This window comes from Chiloscyllium plagiosum, unplaced genomic scaffold, assembly GCF_037043375.1.
Source record: "Chiloscyllium plagiosum isolate Xiang-an unplaced genomic scaffold, Cpla_swu_hap1 HiC_scaffold_4, whole genome shotgun sequence".
Taxonomy (NCBI): domain Eukaryota; kingdom Metazoa; phylum Chordata; class Chondrichthyes; order Orectolobiformes; family Hemiscylliidae; genus Chiloscyllium; species Chiloscyllium plagiosum.
In genome coordinates this window covers 17907040-17926018 of record NW_028270142.1, presented here as the reverse complement: position 1 = coordinate 17926018, position 18979 = coordinate 17907040, and positions in this window count along the sequence as shown.

Here is an 18979-nt window from a genome sequence, read left to right as displayed (position 1 = left end):
TCTTCTGTCCCAAAATGAATACCAAACTTTGGACCAGCCTGGTATGGAGCCTTCTATCAGCATTTCTCAAGGATGTACCTTATCAAACTGTCCCTGTGCAAGCAACTGTATTTGCTTCTATTTCACAAGACTCTATTGTATGCATTTCAGAAGATCCTTTGTGTGCTATCCTAATTTTGTCACCTGGGATATAATCCTCCTATGAAGGCTACAGTTACTCTAGTTTATAGTTTAACTTTAAATGTCAGTCAATAGAAGCTGCTGTTTCTACTCAATCTTCCCCAACAATTTTATATCAACTTTCAGCCATTTAATACAGTTTTAGCAATGGGCAGACCTAGCAAACTGTTCTAATGTTATTTTTCTGGGCTCATATCAATACTTGGAGAAAGTGAGGACTGCAGATGCTGGGGATCAGAGTCGAGAGTGTGTGCTGGAAAAGCACAGCAGGTCAGGCAGCATCAAGGAGCAGGAGAATTGGTGTTTTGGGCATAAGCCCTTCACCAGGAATGTGATGAAGGGCATATGCCTGAAACATCGATTCTCCTGCTCCTCGGATGCTTCCTGACCTGCTGTGCTTTTCCAGCAACACTCGACTCATATCAATATTTGTCTTATTGCGTTTCTGTGAAGTGCCATGGGAAGATTTTACTGCACTGAAAGCACTAAATCACCTCACACCTTCAATGCATTATCTGAGACGACATGGCACCTATTGCTAATGTTCACTTGAGAATGTAACTTTTTTTAAAAAAAAGTTCTGAGATTTACGTATGAAAGAACTGAAACCGACATGGCTATTCCAAAAGATGAGACACTTGACAAGCAATCCAGGTATTTTGCAATATATAATTTCAGTTGCATCGCACTGTAACCTTTTGCTATAAATTCTGTCTTACAATCTTGCACTCCACGACCACCTAATGAAGGAGCAGCCCTCCGAGAGCCAGTGCTTCCAAATAAACCTGTTGAACTATAACCTGGTGTTGTGTAATTTTTAACTAAATCAGTGCAGGCTGTTTAACTTGGTGAAACTACAGTTCACGTTTCTACTTGCCGTAAGTTGGTAATGGATCTTCTTGAATTGCATCAGTTCAGCACACAAGTTAAAGCATGATTTTCACTCAGAAAATGCTCTAAAATGTTCTCTTTACTTAAGAGGTGAAAAAGAACCCTTAGACATGGCAGGGATGGGAGGAGCAGCACCTAACCTTGTCATTTTCACTCCATCAAAATTGGTGCTGGAGTTAGCATTGACTCAAGCTTTGGCAGGGCTGGAGAATAGCCCAGATTTTAATGGATCCTAAGGGCACACCGCTCTTTCCTGGTTTCCGTTTGCAAGGGCAACCATTGACCATTTCCCTTTGTTTCCTGTTACTAAGCCAACTTTGGATCTAATTCAACACATTATCATGTATCCCACAGGCTTTCAGACTGCCATGTGGGACCTTATCAAATGCTTTACTGAAATCCATGTAGTTAAAAATCACACGACACCAGGTTCTAGTCCAACAGGTTTATTTGGAAGTACATGCATTCGGAGCGCCGCTCCTTTGTTAGGTAGCTGGTGGAGTAGGATCATAGGACACAGAATTTATAGCAAAAGATCTTATGGTCTGTGTCCTATGATCTGTGTCCTATGATCCTGTCCCACTAGCTACCTGATGAAGGAGCAGTGCTCCGAAAGCCTGTACTTTGAAATAAACCTGTTTGGACTATTACCTGGTGTTGTGTGATTTTTAACTTTGTCCACTCCGGTCCAACATTAGCACCTCCACATCATAAAATGCATATAGACAGCACCCACTGCACTATCCTCGTCAATCATCCTTGTCATTTTATCAAAGCATTCAATCAAATTTATAAAGTCACTCTTAACAAAGCCACAGTGACTATCCCTGACTAGTCCTTGCCTTTCTAAGTGGTGGTTGATTCAATCTTGCAGGATTGATTCTGACAATTTGCCTACCATTGAAGAAAGATTGACTGGACTATCATTTTTTGGCACTTCCTTTGTACTGTTTTTAAACAACAGAACAATATTTGCAATCCTCCAGTCCCCTAGCACCTTACATGTGTCTAGTGAAGATTGGAAAATAGTCCTCAGAGCATCTGTTATTTTCTCCCTGACCATCTTCTACATTCTAGGGAACAATCCCTGAGTGCCTTATCCACTTTCAAGGATTCAAACTGCTCTAACACTTCCTCTCTCATTATGATTATTTTGCCAACTATTTCATACTGCTCCTCTTGGATCATCCTTTTCCTTTGTGAATATGGAGACACAAAATGTGTTTTAAATTCTTCCCATATCACGGTGGCTCAGTGGTTAGCACTGCTGCCTCAAGGCACCAGGGTGCCAGGTTCAATTCCGGCCTCGGGCGACTGCGTGGAGTTTGTTGCACATTCTCCCCGTGTCTGCGTGGGTTTCCTCCGGGTGCTCCGGTTTCCTCCCACAGTCCAAAGATGTGCAGGTTAGGTGAATTGGCCATGGCTAAATTGCTTGTAGTGTTAGGTGCATTAGTCAGAGGGAAATGGGTCTGGGTGGGTTACTCTTCGGAGGATCGGTGTGGACTTGTTGGGCCGAAGGACCTGTTTCCAGTAGGGAATCTAATCTAATTTGCATTGTCACACAAGTTCCCTTCTTCATTTCTGATGGGTCCCATTTTTTCCATAAATTTATTAGTGGTAAAACATCTTAAGGTTTTCCTTTATCTTGCTTACTAATATATTTCCATGCCTTCTCTTTGATTTCTATGTTTCTTTTTTAACTTAATTCCTGTATTTTCTATACTCCTCTAAGCTATATGCAGTATGACTTCTTTGTGACAATTATACACGTTTTCTATTTAACCTTCCTCTCTTTTTTCCTAGATAACCGTAGGGATTCGTTGACATTGTCTTTACTTTTGGAGGGGACATGTCTGCTTTGTGCTTTAATGATCTGACTTTTTTCATGCCTCACAGTGATTTAGCACAAATTTATCCATTAGTAGTCGCGTCCAGACCCCCTCAACCAAATCACTTCCTAGTTTAGTAAAATTTACCTTCCTCTCGTTTAAAACTTTTATTCCTGATTTATTTTTGTCCTACTCCCAGTAATATTAAATTGTGATCACTATCCCTGATTTGGTCACCCACTGTCATGTCACCCACTTGGCCATCTTAATTTCCCAAAAATTGAAACCAGAATTGCATCTCCACTCTGGGCTTGTCATGTATTGTTTAAAAGGAATTTCCTGGACACAGTACATGAATTTTTTGTCATCAATGCCCCTTATATTATTTGAAACCCAGTTGGTATTGGGATAAAGTCTTCTACAATTATTGCCATTTTATTCCTACAGGCAGAAATTTGTCAATGTATGCATCTCTATCTCCCTCTCACCACTTGGTGGTCCGTAGTGTACTCCTAGTAGTGTGACTGCCCCTTTTGTTTAAGCCCAAATCTGTAAAGCCTCATTTGTTAACTTGTTTAGTATATCATCCTTGCCCACATCTGTAAATGATTCTTCAATCAATACTGCTATCTCCTCTCCTTTATTTTGTCATCCACTCTATCCTGTCTGAAAACTCCAAATCCAGGGACATTGAGCTATCAATTTTGCCCCTGCTTTTACCAGGGTGTCCATTATAGCAATGATATTGTGCTGCCATGTGTCTATCTGTATTTTTAGTTCATCTGCCTTGTTTGTAATAATCCTGTTGGTTTCCTTTGAACACCTTTTTAATCCTGTTTCTTTTTTTCTTTTTCAAATGGCTGACTATATCCCAAACTGAATTGAATTGAATTCATTTATTGTCACGTGTGCTGAGGCACAGTGAAAAGCTTTGTGTTGCAAGCAATACAGGCAGGTCACAGAGTTAACTGGCAGCGGCAAAAATAAAAACACAGGTACAGGCGAATGTTAAGAGTTTGTGAGTGCATTCAGTATTCTAACGGTAGGGTAGAAACTGGTTCAAAACCGGCTGGTGCTTGTGTTCAGGCTTCTGATGTTCTAACTCCTGTTTCCTGAACTGGACCTGACTTGTCAAAGCCTACGCGTTGGTTCTCATCCCCCTACTGTACTGGTTTGAAACCTCTCCATAGAGTGTTAGAGATGTTCAACATGGAAATAGATCCTTCGGTCCAACTCGTCCATGCCGACTGGATATCCTAAATTAATCTAGACCCATTGGCCAGCCCTTGGCACGTGTCCCTCTAAACCCTTCTTATTAATATACCCATCCAGATGCCTTTTAAATATTGTAATTGTACCTGCCTCCACCACTTCCTCTGGCAAAAATGAGGACTGCAGATGCTGGAAACCAGAGTCTAGGTTACAGTGTGCTAGAAAGGCATAGCAGATCAGGCAGCATCTGACGAGCAGGAAAATCGACATTTTGGGCAAAAGCCTTTCATCAGGAATGAAGGCAGGGAGCCTCCAGGGTGGAGAGATAAATGGGTGAGGGGTGGGGGTGAGGCTGGGGAGAAGGTAGCAAAGAGTACAATAGGCGGATGGGGGTGGGGATGAAGGTGATAGGTCAGAGAGGTGGGTGGGGGAAGGTAGCAAAGAGTACTCACCCTAACCCTATGGCCTCTAGTTTTGGACTCTCTACCCCTGTGAAAAGACCTTGTCTGTTTATGCTATCCATGCCCCTTATGACATTATAAACCTCTATAAGTTCACAATGGAACTGGCAAGCCCTCATGAGGAGATTTATCCCAGCTCTGCCCAGGTGCAACCCATCAGGCTAATACAGGCCCCCTCTTCCCCAGAAACCATCCTCATGCCTCAAGAATCTAAACCCCTCCTTGGTACACCATTACTCCAGTCATGATTGGGGGTTATTAAGGGAGCACCACCTGGGTGCTTCTATTGGGGAGATGTTAACTTAGTGGTGTTATGACTCGGTTATTAATCCAGATAATATTCTGGGGACCCAGGTTCGAATCTTACCATTGCAGGTGGTCAAGTTTGAACTCAAACACAAAAAATCTGGAATTAAGAGTCTAATGATGACCATGAAACCATTATCGATTATTAGGGAAAAACCTACCTGCTTCAATAATGCCCTTTAGGCAAAGAAACTGCTGTCCTTACCTGGTCTGGGCTTTGGGTGACTCCAGACCCACAGCAACATGGTTGACTCTAAACTGTCCTCTGCGCAATTAGAAATGGACAATGAATGCTGGCCTGGTCAGCAATATCCTCATCCAATGAATTAATATTAAAAAAATGGGGCCAGTCTTTCTCCCCCTCTCTTCCAGGGACACTAATGTCTCTTGGTGCTGCGCAGGAAACCCCTACGCATTAAAAGTCTCAAGCTAACTCATTCATACTATGTCAGCCAACAGCTTCATGTTTGACAGGGATACCATTAGGCAAAGCAGTAATCGCAGACCTTAAGTATAATCAAGGAAGAGAACACATTTACATTATAGAAAAGTACTAGTTGAGCAGTAAACAAAAGTGCAACTTTTGTGTTTCTTATTCGAAATACAACAGCTTCAAATTAACCCTCCAAACCTGACTGTTAGACAGGAATCACTGTATTCCTCAAGACTAAATACCCTCAGTGTGTTCACACTGACAGAAGTCCCTGACTAACTCTGAAAACTGTTAAAACATGGACTGTCGACCCTAAATAACTATCCTGACCTCAAGTTTCAGCAATGTCCTAGTTAAGTGTAATAGAAGTCTTGCCTCTTTTGGATCAATCTAGACCCAACTTGGGAGCAGGACCATATTTCAGCTGTGTTCAACAACCCACAGTACTCAAAATTATGGTGTCCAGAATCCTTACTTTACAGTCCCTTTGGTATTAATATCCTTAATTAAAAGTTGTTAAAACTCAAGTTGCTAATAATATACTACTAGTTAATTTACTTGGTTTTTCCCATCTGCCTAAATTGCCTTAAGCAAAAGATATTTTAGTCTCATTGCCTTATCTCTCAGAACAGATGTACGTGTCTGTATTTCACCGAATGCTAGTTGATAAGAACCTGGAGGTATCATGATGCCTTGTATTCCTCCCAAGACCAACTGTTTCCGACAGTGTAGATGGAACTCATTTTCAAAATGCATCCAGTTATAAAAATTAATTAAAAATTAATTTTAAAAATGACCTTTATTTCCTCAATTATGGCCTAATTGAGGAGCATTCTCTAATTAATCACAGGTTGCTGGTTTCCACACACAATTCTGGATTATAAATCCTCTTGAGATTGTATATGTGATTAAGTGGCAGCACAAAATAGGTTGAAGACGATGTATTAGTGCAGAAAGTAGTAGCCACTCTCCCACATTAGACTAGCAAAATACATGTTTCATCATAAGTCTCAAAATACTAGATTAACTAAGTCTTAAACTAAAAGAATGACTTGCACACAGACTGGCTGGCGTTACTTACCCTCCTCATCATCAGACTTGTCCTCAGCCTCCTCTTCAGCGGATGCATCTTCCCCTCCTCTCAGGGTTTCTCTTGCCTGAAATGCAGGTTGTGCATCATGATGTAGACCACAAGCAAGAAACATAGCAGTGCATCATCTGAACAATCCAGGTGGATGATGGCCCTGGCGGAAGTGTGGCTCTCTTTGGACTCTGTATCTAGATGTCTGACTGAGATTTTGGGCTATGTTTTGTCTCCCAGAAGAATAGTTCCAGTGGACATAGCTTCCATTTGGGATGTATGAACAAATGAAATCAGAGCAGAAGTAAATCACTTGGACTCTGCCATTCAATAAGGTCATGCCTCGGTTTTGAATTCCACATGCCCATCTACCTATGATGATTTTTGATTCCTTGGCCTAATGAGAATCTGTTTACCCCTGCCTGAAATATGTTCAATGATCTCGCTTCCATTACCTTCTGAGGGTTCCAACCCTACTGTGAGGAAAAAAGATTCCCCTTATCTTGTCCTAAAAATGTGACACCCAGTTTTAAAACACCTCACCTAGTTCTGGACTCAACCACAAGAGGAAACAGGAAAGAATTCCTGATGAAGAGCTTTTGCCTGAAACATTGATTTCCTTGCTCCTCGGATGCTGCCTGACTTGCTGTGCTTTTCCAGCACCACTCTAATCTTGACTTTAATGATTAGATTAGATTCCCTACAGTGTGGAGACAGGCCCTTCAGCCCAACAAGTCCACACCAACCCTCTGAAGAGCAACCACCCAGACCCATTCCCCTATATCCACCCTGACTAATGCACCTAACACTATGGGCAATTTAGCATGGCCAATTCACCTAACCTGCACATCTTTGGACTGTGGGAGGAAACCGGAGCATCCAGAGGAAACCCACGCAGACACGGGGAGAATGTGCAAACTCCACACAGACAGTTGGGAATTGAACCCGGGTCCCTGGCACTAGCCACTGAGCCACCGTGCCACCCCCATCTCCAGCATCTGCAGTACTCACTTTTGCCACAAGAGAAAACATCCTTTTCATGTCCACTTTGTTAAGATTGTTCAGGCTGTCATGCACTTCAATCAAGTGACTTCTCACTTTTCTAAACTCCAGTGGAAAAAAGCCGAGCCTGTCCAATTTATCTTCAAAAGACAATCCAATCATTTCAGGTATCCATGTCATAAGCTTCCTTTGAACCACCTCTGACACATTAACACTCTTAAATAAGGAGACCAAAACTGTAAACAATATTCGAGTTGTGATCTCACCAATCCCCTGAAACATATCATCCTTACTTTTTGTTCAATTCCTTTAGGATAGCACCTGTGTACTAAATTTTAGTTACTCACGCACCTCAGTCCCTCTGCATCTCAGAATTCTATAGTTGTTCTCCATTTTAGTAAACTTGGCCTTTTTATTCTTCTAGTCAAAGTGAACAACTTCACATTTTTCCACATTATCCTCCATCTGCCAGATCTTTGCCTGAGTGCCTAAGTCATAGAGTAATAACCTTACAGAATATCTTTCTGTCAAACCAGTCCATGCTGACCATAATCCCAAACTAAACTAGTCCCACCTGACAGCACTTGGCCTATATCCCTGCAAACATTTCTTATTCATATACTTATTTAAATTTAAACATGATAACTCGACCCACATCCACCACTTTGTCTGGAAGTTCATTTTATACACAAACCATATACTATGTGAAAAATAATTGCCCCTCATGTCTTTTTTAAATCTTTCTCACCTTAAAAATATGTCCCATGGTCTTGAAATCCCTCACCCTTGGGAAAAGACCCCTGTTATTCACCTTGTCTATATCTCTGGTGATTTTATAAATGTCTTTAAGATCACCCCTCGACCTCCTACGCTCCGTGATAAAAATCTGAGCCTATCCGGCCTCTTCCTGTAACTCAAGCCCTCTGCTCCTGGCAACATCATGGTAAATGTCTTCTGAGCCCTCTCCAGCTTTAATGATATCCTTCCTATAACGGTGCGCAGGAAATACGACCACTTACGGGGTAGTGTGCACACAGCTATGAAATCTTCTGACAATAGCCAGGAAACAAGCTGCACCTTGATTCAGTGGAACCCTATTGTGCTGACAAAGACTCCTGAATGTCCTGACAGTGTTTTCAATGCCACTTGAGTGTAATTTCTGACCCCTTGCAATTTGAGGATTCCAGCAAAGCCCTTGCTGGTCAATCTAAGTCAGCTGTTATTTTTGCTAAAAGTAGACTTCATGGCGTGCCTGACAGTTGTGTGTGTCTGAAGCCTGATGCATTGGACACTGCTGAATACAAAGACTGCCAGCTGATGCCTGCAATTAAATTCAAGGCTGCTCTAACTTTCAAAACGACAGGCAAAGGGTGGCAAGGTGTACTCCAAACTGACATGGAAAACAGTGATGTAATCGTTTATCCAGAGAGACGCAATATTCTAAGGCACAGGTGTACTGACATCTGCAACAATACCTACACACTCTATTGGCAGAATTACGTTGTCTCCACATTATTGGCCCCTGCACTTACATGTCCCCATGCAGCAAAGGTCCCTAACCTTCCTGGACTGCAACATGCACCTCCTTACACAACTGTCTTCCTCTGTTTCCATCTCCTTTTCTCCAGAGTGCACTGTACCAAAGGTCTTGGAGTGGCACTGTCACTAGACTATTAATCCAACGATCCAGATAATGTTCTCTGGACCTGGGTTCATATCCCACCAATGCTGATGGTGGCACTTTCATCCAATAAAAAAGAAAGAAATCTGGATTTCAGAGTCTAATGGTTAGCATGAAACTGTTGCCAGTCAGAAAAAGAGAAGGGAAGTGCTGTCCTCAGTTGGTCTCACCTACACACGACTCCAGACTCTCAGCAATACGGTAAGCTCTTAACAGTTCTCTGGATGATTAGAGATGGGCAGTAGATGTTGGCCAAGCCAGTGATGCCCAGATCCTGTGAATTAATAAAATTAGGAGATAACGCTGCAGAATTGAATTAGCTGGGTAGCACAGCAGCCACACGTTCAGGTCCTCTGCCCTTATGACTGTCTAACAAAATAAATGTATGAAGAGAAAACACTCCCACCTCTCCTCGTAGACTCCTCCTAATGTCAACTCTTGCTCCTCGGATGCTGCCTGACCTGCTGTGCTTTTCCAGCACCACACTTTTTGACTAAAGCCAATGATAGTTCTTCTTAAAAAAAAATTGAATCAACCCTGTTGAGCAGGTAGGACTTGAATCCAGGCCTCCTGGCTCAGAATTGCTGTCATTTTTCGACGTGTTTTTAATCAATTATTCAAAAATGTTATTGCAAACCCATGGAGCAGGTGGGACTTGAACTTGGGCCTCCAGGCTCAGAGGTAAAGACATTATCACTGTGCCACATGAGCCCTTTGCTGTCTTTATTATTCGCCCTGGATCGCCTCCTCACACCTGTTGTTAATCAATTCTAGTGCTTTTTCCCTTGTGATTAGAAAGTAATGAAGTAGCTCGTGTAACACTACCTTGTTAATGGGCGGACCCTCTTGTTCAGTATTTGATAAAAATGGCAGATCGGCAGTCAGTTTCGGTGTCCAGCCAACCTGCTTATTGATGCCACACTGCTGTCATCACACTGAATTTCACAAAAGTGTGCCCAATCTACACCAGAAAATCCAGCAGCCTGTTTCCAAACACTCCACTTCAGTCATGGAGCAGTATGGAAGATTATTCATCTTCTGTAAGCTGTATTATTTCCTTTTCTGTCTTCTGGTTAACCAAATATCACCGTCTCTGCGCATGTGGAATGGGAAAGTAATGGCTGCAAGGGTGGATGTGGTGACATTAATTGGACATTTATGCTAACCATTGACATTATATTATTGCTGGAAGATTGATCAGTACCACGATGCTATCTTCCTTTATAGCAGCAGAAAACTTGTGAATGCTCTGTTTAACTTCTTGGATATTTGTACTTGAAAGACGGTGAGCAATTTCTGAGTGTTCAAAGAGTTTATGTCCTGAACATAGTTATGCTCTGTTACCAACTGCAATGTGAATGTGAAAAGTGGCACAGAAATTGACCAAAAGATTTTTAAAAATATAATAATAATTTACTGCTTGCCGGAGTGAGACTCCACAGCTTCTCTGTTCCTTTCCAAACCTCCATGCCTCGGTATCTTGTGAGAACCATGAATCTTGTGATCCACTGTGACACTAATTAGCAGCACTTAATGGTTGCAATAGGAATCATTTGTATTCATAAAGTCAATCCAGCCATTTCATGATTACTGTTAACTTCAGTGAGGAGACACAGCAAAAAGGAACTTACGGTAACTTTGACAAGACTGTTTGTGGAAAAGCACAAATTGTCCAGAAATTGTCCAGAACTCCTGGTACACCTCTTTTACTTTGCAGATATCTGAATAATTCATGAATTAATAACAGTGAGTGCTGTTAATATGTCATTATAATGGCATAATTTTCCAGCAATTCCTCACCATGGCAGTTTTTTTGTAATATGATTAGATTCTATTTTGTATCTTGAGCTTGTAAGGGTATCAACATACTGGGTGGTAGTTCAAAATGGGCTATAGCAAAGTGACAGCCTAATTGGCACTCAGGCTGGTTTTATTTTTCATTAACTTTAACCAGAATTTCCTCAGAAAAATGGCTGAGTCAAATGTCTTCAGCTATTTCCTTTGGTTCCATAGAGATTCTGTCATTTATAGGTGAGGGGGTAGTAGAATTTCCATGTCCTTTGTGCGTATTTGGTGATCTTACTCAGGCTACAGTATTTTAGCAGAACTGCTTGTGAGTATTGATCAGTATAGAGATACTGTTACTACTCTTATAGTAAGAACATTGCAATTATCCAAGTAATCCCAGTTTAAATGTCATAATAGGCTGACATTTATGTTGTGCTTTATTGAATCAAATATTGGAACAATAATATATGGCATTGAGGGTGAGTTGGAGGTTTGGATTAGGAATTGGCTGGATGGAAGAAGACAGAGGGTAGTAGTTGATGGCAAAGTTTCTTCATGGAGTGCCGTCACTAGCGGTGTTCCGCAAGGATCTGTTTTGGGACCATTGCTGTTTGTCATTTTTATAAATGACCTGGAAGAGGGGTTAGAAGGTTGGGTGAGCAAGTTTGCGGATGACACGAAAGTCGGAGGAGTTGTTGACAGTGAGGAAGCATGTGGCAGGTTACAGCAGGATATAGAGAAGCTGCAGAGCTGGGCAGAAAGGTGGCAGATGGAATTAAATGTAGCTAAGTGCGAGGTGATTCACTTTGGGAAGAATAACAAAAAGATGGGGTACTGGGCTAATGGTCGGATACTTGGTAGTGTGGATGAGCAGAGGGATCTTGGTGTCCATGTACACAGATCTCTGAAAGTTGCCACCCAGGTAAATAGTGCGGTGAGGAAGGCATATGGCGTACTGGCTTTTATTGGTAGAGGAATTGAGTTCCGGAGTCCTGAGGTCATGATGCAGTTGTATAAGACTCTGGTACGGCCGCATCTGGAATATTGTGTGCAGTTTTGGTCGCCATACTATAGGAAGGATGTGGAGGCATTGGAACGGGTGCAGAGGAGGTTTACCAGGATGTTGCCTGGTATGGAAGGAAAATCGTATGAGGAAAGACTGAGGCACTTGGGGCTGTTTTCACTAGAGAAAAGAAGGTTTAGGGGTGACTTGATTGAGGTGTACAAGATGATTAGGGGGTTAGATAGGGTCGACAGTATGAACCTTTTCCCGCGTATTGAGTCGGGTATTACAAGGGGGCATAGCTTTAAATTAAGGGGGGGTAGATATAGGACTGATGTTAGGGGTAGGTTCTTCACTCAGCGAGTCGTTAGTTCATGGAATGCCCTGCCAGTAACAGTGGTGGACTCTCCCTCTTTATGGGCATTTAAGAGGGCATTGGATAGGTATATGGAGGATAGTGGGTTAGTGTAGTTTAGGTGGGCTTGGATCGGCGCAACATCGAGGGCCCAAGGGCCTGTACTGCGCTGTATTCTTCTATGTTCTATGTTCTATGTTCTATGTTCTAATTTGTCTCTACATTAGCATGGCTAGACAAGCAGGAGGCTGGAAGAACACAGCGAGCCAGGCAGCATCAGGAGGTGGAGAAGTCAATGTTTCAGGAGTATCCTTTCTTCAGGTCCCATTAGCATGACGGCATAATGGCTCAGTGGTTAGTACTGCTGCCTCAGACTGTGTGGGTGTGCTCCCATTTCCTCCCACAGTCCAAAGATGTGCAGATTAGGTGGATTGGTCATGTTAAATTGTCCATAGTGATTAGGGATTGCAGGTCAAGTGGATTAACTGTGATAATTGTGAGGATAGGAGAGCAGATCCTGGGTCTGGATGGAATGCACTTCAGAGGGTTGATGCAGATTCAGTGGGTCAAGTGACTTATTTTGGCACAGTAAGGATTCTGGAGGAGTGAATTTAGAAAAACGTTTTTGTCTTGTACGTTCATTCAAAGTTTGCATTGGTTTTGAAATGTGCTATTTACACTGAAAGATTACTGATGAAAACTGTGGCTTAATTTTTTGATCAATTTAGTTACAATTGTTGTGCACCAAACTTACAAGTAACATATCATGTCCCAGGTTTTCCAATTATGGTCAGATGGTATATGACTGGACAAGTCATGATCACAAAATGGACACCTGTCTGCCAATGAACTTTATGTCCTGACCAAAGTTTTGGGATTTACATATGAAACAACTGAAACCAACATGGTCAAACTAAAAAATGAGAGACTTAACAAACAATCCGGGTCTTTTTTCAATATATAATTTCAGTTACATCACACTGTAAACTTTTTCCTTAAATTCTATGTCTTATGATCTTATACTCCACAATCATCTGATGAAGGAGCAGCACTCCGAAAGCTAGTGCTTCCAAATAAACCTGTTGGACTATAACCTGGTGTTGTGTGATTTTTAGCTGTGACTAATACAAGACTGTGCGAGAGTCTCCATCAGAAATATTTTTGTGAATCCTCAGCAAAATCTAAGGTCAATGAACAACATCCTTGTAGTGACACCAGTGGAACAAGAAATGGCCTTTAAGAGGGCTATTGATACAATGATTAAAATGAAGGAAACTTGTTAGAAGTCTCTGCACAAATTCTCAGTTTTGAATATTTAATGTTATTGGCATTTGGTAAATGTAAGTTTGAGGTTTTTATAAGTTTGTTGTTTTTTAATTCATTCATAGGATGTAGATGTCACTTGCTCCAAAGTATTTATTGCCCATTCCTATTTATGATGGAGAAGATGATGGCAAGCTACCTTCTTGAACTTTTACACTCCTTGTGCTGACACCCACAATGCTGTTGGAAAGGGAATCTGGAAGGATGTTGACTCAGTGACAATGAAGCAACAGTGATTTAGTTCTACGTGAGAATGGTATGTGACTTGAAGGGGAACTTGCAAGTCATGACGTTCATATGTACATATCAACATTATGACCTGCAAGTTCCCCTTCAATTGTCCTTTTAGAGCTGACAGAGGTCATTGGTCTGGAAGGTGCTATCAGAGGAGCCATAGTGAGTTATTATAGCTCAATTTGTAGTTGATAAACCCTGGTGGTGAGGAGAGTGAATATTGAAGGTGGTCGATGTGGTCCCAATCAAGCAGACTGTTTTGTCCTGGTTACTGTCAAGTTTCTTGAATGTTCTTGGAGCTGCACTCATCCAGGCAAATGAGGAGTAGGCTATCTGGGGAGACGGGAGATGATTATTTGCTGCCAAATTCCTAGCATCTGATCTGTACGTGTAGACCCATTATTTATATGGCTGGCCCAGTTCAGTTTCTGGTCAATAGTAACCCCCAGGATGATGATAGTGGGGGATTCAGTGATGGTAATGCTGTTGAACACCAAGGAGCCAGGGGCATATTCTCTCTTGTTGGAGATGATCATTGCCTGGGCACTTATGTGGCGTGTTACTTGACACCTATCAACCCAAGCCTGGAAATTGTTCAAGTTTTGACATACATTGACACAGACTGCTTCAGCATCTGAGGGGTGGTGAATGCTGCTGAACATTATGCAGTATCTGTTAATATTCCCATTTCTGCCCTTATAATGGAGGAAAAGTTTTTAATGAAATGGATGATGGTCAAATCTCGGACCATACAGTGAGAAACTCATGCAGTGATTTCCTGGGACTGAAATGATTGCCTTCCACCAACTACACCCACCACCTTTGTGCTCGCTATGTAATGAGATTTTATTTTCCAACTTAGTGCCATTACTATTGAATCATTCTTAGTTTATTTTTCTTCCTTATTTTAAACATACAATGGTACGAAGTGATTCCAGGTGTAGCTTCCTGAAAATTACTCATTTTTACATGCAAAGTAGAACACGGCATGGAAGATTGTGGTAAAAAAAAGAGATTGCCAAGTTTCAGTACTGAAGATATGAACATTCTTCTTGCCAAGGTGAAATCAACAGTGTATCTACATCTACAGTGTAGAATCCTGGAGAAAACAATGTCAAAATTCGCATAAGAGGTACAAAACTTGAAAGGAGATGTCTTCATCAGTCAGTTCCTTCCTTTTATTTGACAGTACATTGTGTTATGTTACATTTAACTTCATTTTTATTTTATCTAATGTTATTTGATATATTTATGCCTTCATTTGCACTATGTTTCTAGATGTTGTTCGTTTCGAGTTCTTGTAAACGACACCCGTTGCTTCAATAACATAGTTGCAGTAGTCTGTAAAGATTTATGAAATTTATTATTCAACCTCTGAAGCTGTTCAAGTGTTTCAAGCTAAAATAGACATTTGTTTACCCATTAGGAGAGAGTGAGAATTGCAGATGCTGGAGGTTAGAGTCAAAAAGTGTGACACTGGAAAAGCTCAGCAGGTCTGGCAGCATCCATTGTAGCAGTTTCCTTGTTTTACTTTGAAAGGGAGGGAGGGGCAGGAATTTTCAAAACTGGTAATTTCCAGCTGTCTGGTGGGCTGTTGGAGCCTGGGCCACCTCCGGGGCTCCATGAGGTATATACAGCTGCACATTACACTTCTCCAGCTTATCGCTATTTTGTGTCACTATTTCATCTGCAGGAAGTCAGCAATCCTGTGGAAGGTGAGCACCCTCTTCCACATCTGCATGGGACATGCAACAAAGTGAGTGAAATCTACAGCCCAAGGTAAACCAAGTCACACTGGTGAATGCAGACCCCTGCAAAAATGCAGTACACGTACACAAGCCTTTATCCGAAATGCCGAAAATCGAAAAACTCTGAAATCTGAAGTTATTTTGTGAAGTTTTTTCTGCATAACAAGGTTGTTTGGTGTGCGAACAGGTGACCCAACTCCACACCCACTAGACCCAAGTAGCGGTGTGGCCCAGCACTGTCAGGCTCCATTGTGTCTCAGTGCTGGTACTAGTCACAAGTGGGTCTGCTGCTCGGTAAGATTTTTTTAAAAATTCACTGTGAAAATGTCATTTATTCTGAAATTCAAAAAATTCCAAAATCTGAAAAACAATTGGCCCCCAAGGATTTCGGGTAAAAGTTTGTGTACCTGTACAGCCACCAGTCCTAGACTGAAATTATTCAAATGTTTAAAAAAAACAGATATATTCAGGGCTCAACTGACCATTGTAGATATTGATGCAGCCTCTTGGATGGGGTCAGATCTCCATTCAACATCTTGCAGAGTTGTCCAATCACATTCTTACTAAAATATTGTCTCCAGGCACACAAATCCTCAGACATCCTTTTTCAGAATGTCCTTTCCCTAATACCCTTTACAGTCTTATATGTAGAGACCCTCTACATATAAGACTGTATATCTCATTAGCTGAAAATGTCTTGCTGGAAAAGTGCAGCAGGTCAGGCAGCATCCAAGGAACAGGAGAATCGATGTTTCGGGCATAAGCCCTTCTTCAGGAAACTCATTAGCCTCTTCTTTGGTACTCCCTGCACCCAGGCCGTGCCCCCAACATGTGGGAGAGGTCAAAGCTTGAATTTAGAGGTACAAAGGGGCTGAACATATCTCTCGTTCAGAGTTTCAATTCTCAAAATGTATTCTGGAATGCCTGTTAAAAGTGAGAGATAACCTCAGACTGCTACATATTGGTCACTTCGAATCAGTGAGGGATAAAGCAGTGCAGAATTCTGAATAAGACATTTCAAACTTGATTTTAAAAATTCTTGTACAGACCATCACAGACTGGCGACTGAAAAAGACCTTGCAGCATTACAAGAGTTATGTAAAAAGCTCTGAAAACATGCTCCACTTTTCAAAAAGCTGATGGGCACCTGCATAGAATTACAACAGTGGTGTATCATTGTTATCTCGTTACATCTCCCTTTTAAAAAGCTTTTTGAGGTCAACCTTGTATTAAATACTCCCAGAATTCAAATGGACCGTGTCACAAAAGCCATCTAAAAAGCACTACACCCTCTACTTCTGAAAGAGCTGAGGAGACATTACAAAATTAAAGCCATCTTAAAGTAACTTCTGAATTGCATCAAGAAGTTTTAAAATAACTGATGTTTCACGTTTACACATTCAGTCGAGTTGGACAGGTGATTTTTTTTGTGGCAACGTTTAAACCTCAGAAAACCTGTTTAACTCAATTTCACAGTCTCTATGGTAAGAGATGCTGCCTATTGGATTCTCGCAGTGATCAGATCCAGACAGAAACGGTGACTGATTTTTTTTTCCCGGGGGATGCCCCGCATTTCACATGGATCCTTTTAAATCCGCTGACCCAGGCAGAGAATGGGTAAAAGCAATGACTGCAGATGCTGGAAACCAGAGTCTAGATTAGAGTGGTGCTGGAAAAGCACAGCAGGTCAGGCAGCATCCGAGGCGCAGGAAAATCGACGTTTCGGGCAAAAGCTCTTCTTTTGCCCGAAACGTCGATTTTACTGCTCTTCGGATGCTGCCCGAACTGCTGTGCTTTTCCAGCACCGCTCTAATCCAGGCGGAGAGTGGGAAAAGCGGAACGCACTCCCTGCTCTGCGCCTCCAGCTTCACCGCTGGCTCCGACTATCTTCCGATCGCATGATCCCAGCAGAATGAGAAGTGCTTAGAGCAATAAGGCCACTAGGTAAAAACAATGAATGCAGATGCTGGAAACCCTGAAGGCCACTTGCCTGTAGGTGTTCAGTTCAGGGACAGGTACGTTCTTGGAACTGTTAGAAACTTTGAAAGTACATTTACCAATGTTCAGAGGGGTGCGAAGGAAGAGAAGGATTGAGGAGGGGGAAGAGGGAGAGGGAAGGGGAAGAGGGAAATGAGGAGGAGGAAGAGGGGAGAGGGAAGAGGGGAAACAAGAAGGGGAAGAGGCAGAGGGAAGAGGGAGGGCGTAGTGAGGGGGGAAGAGGGCAAGAGGAGAGGGAAGAGAAAGAGGGAATGAGGAGGGGAGAGGAAGAGGAGGGGGAAGAGGGGGAATGAGGAGGGGGAAGAGGAAGAGGGGAAAAGAAGGGGAAGGTGGGAACAAGGTGAGAGAAAGAAGGGGGAATGGCTGCCGGGGATAGGGAGAGGGATCATGAATAGCACTTTTTGTTTAATAGCAAAGATCGATTTCACAACTTTGTAACCTGACTAAAAGTTAAAAATCACACGACACCACGTTATAGTCCACGTTATAGTTTATTTGGAACCACTAGCTTTCGGAGCGCTGCTCCTTCATCAGGTGGTTGTGGAGTATAAGATTGTAGGACACAGAATTTATAGTAAAAATTTACAGTGTGATGTAATTGAAATTATATATTGAAAAAGACCTTGATTGTTTGTTAAGTCTGCACGAGTGATGGGTCTGTAGGTGTGTGTGTGTCTGTGTGTGTGTCTGTTCTTATGTGTGTGTGTGTGTGCGTGTGTGTGTAGTGCAGTGGGGTCACCTGTAGCATGACATGAACCCAAGGCCCTGGCTGACGCCATCCCCATGGGTACTGAATTTGGCTATCAGCCTCTACTCGGCCACTTTGCTTTGTTGCTTGTCCCGAAGTCTACCTTGGAGGACAGTCACCCAAAGGATCGAGGTCGAATGTCCTGGACTGCTGAAGTGTTCTCTGACTGGGAAGGAACACTCCTGTCCGTTGATTGTTGTGCAGTGCCCATTCATCCGTTGCTGTAGCCTCTGTTCGGTCTCGCCAATGTACCATGCCTCAGATCATCCTTGCCTGTAGCGTGTGAGATAGACAACGTTGGCTGAGTGACATGAGTACCTGCCATGTACATGGTGGGAGGTGTCCTCTCGTGTAATGGTGGTATCCATGTCCACACTCTGACACGTCTTGCAGCATCTACCATGACTGGGTTGTATGGTGTTGTCCTGAAAGCCGGGCAGTTTGCTGCGAACAATGATCTGCTGCGAACAGTGGTCTTTCATCACTCTTGTGTACTTCCTCCCCTTCACCTGATGAAGAGGCAGTGTTGCGAAAGCTTGTGATTTCAAATAAACCTATTGGACTTCAAGCCGGTGTCGTGTGACTACTGACTTTGTCCACCCCAGTCCAACACTGGCACTTCCACATCATTTCTTTATTTAAATTTCGTTTTGCAGAGTTGTTCTATCAAGAACTCTGGCTCTGCTCATATATTGGCCAGATGTGC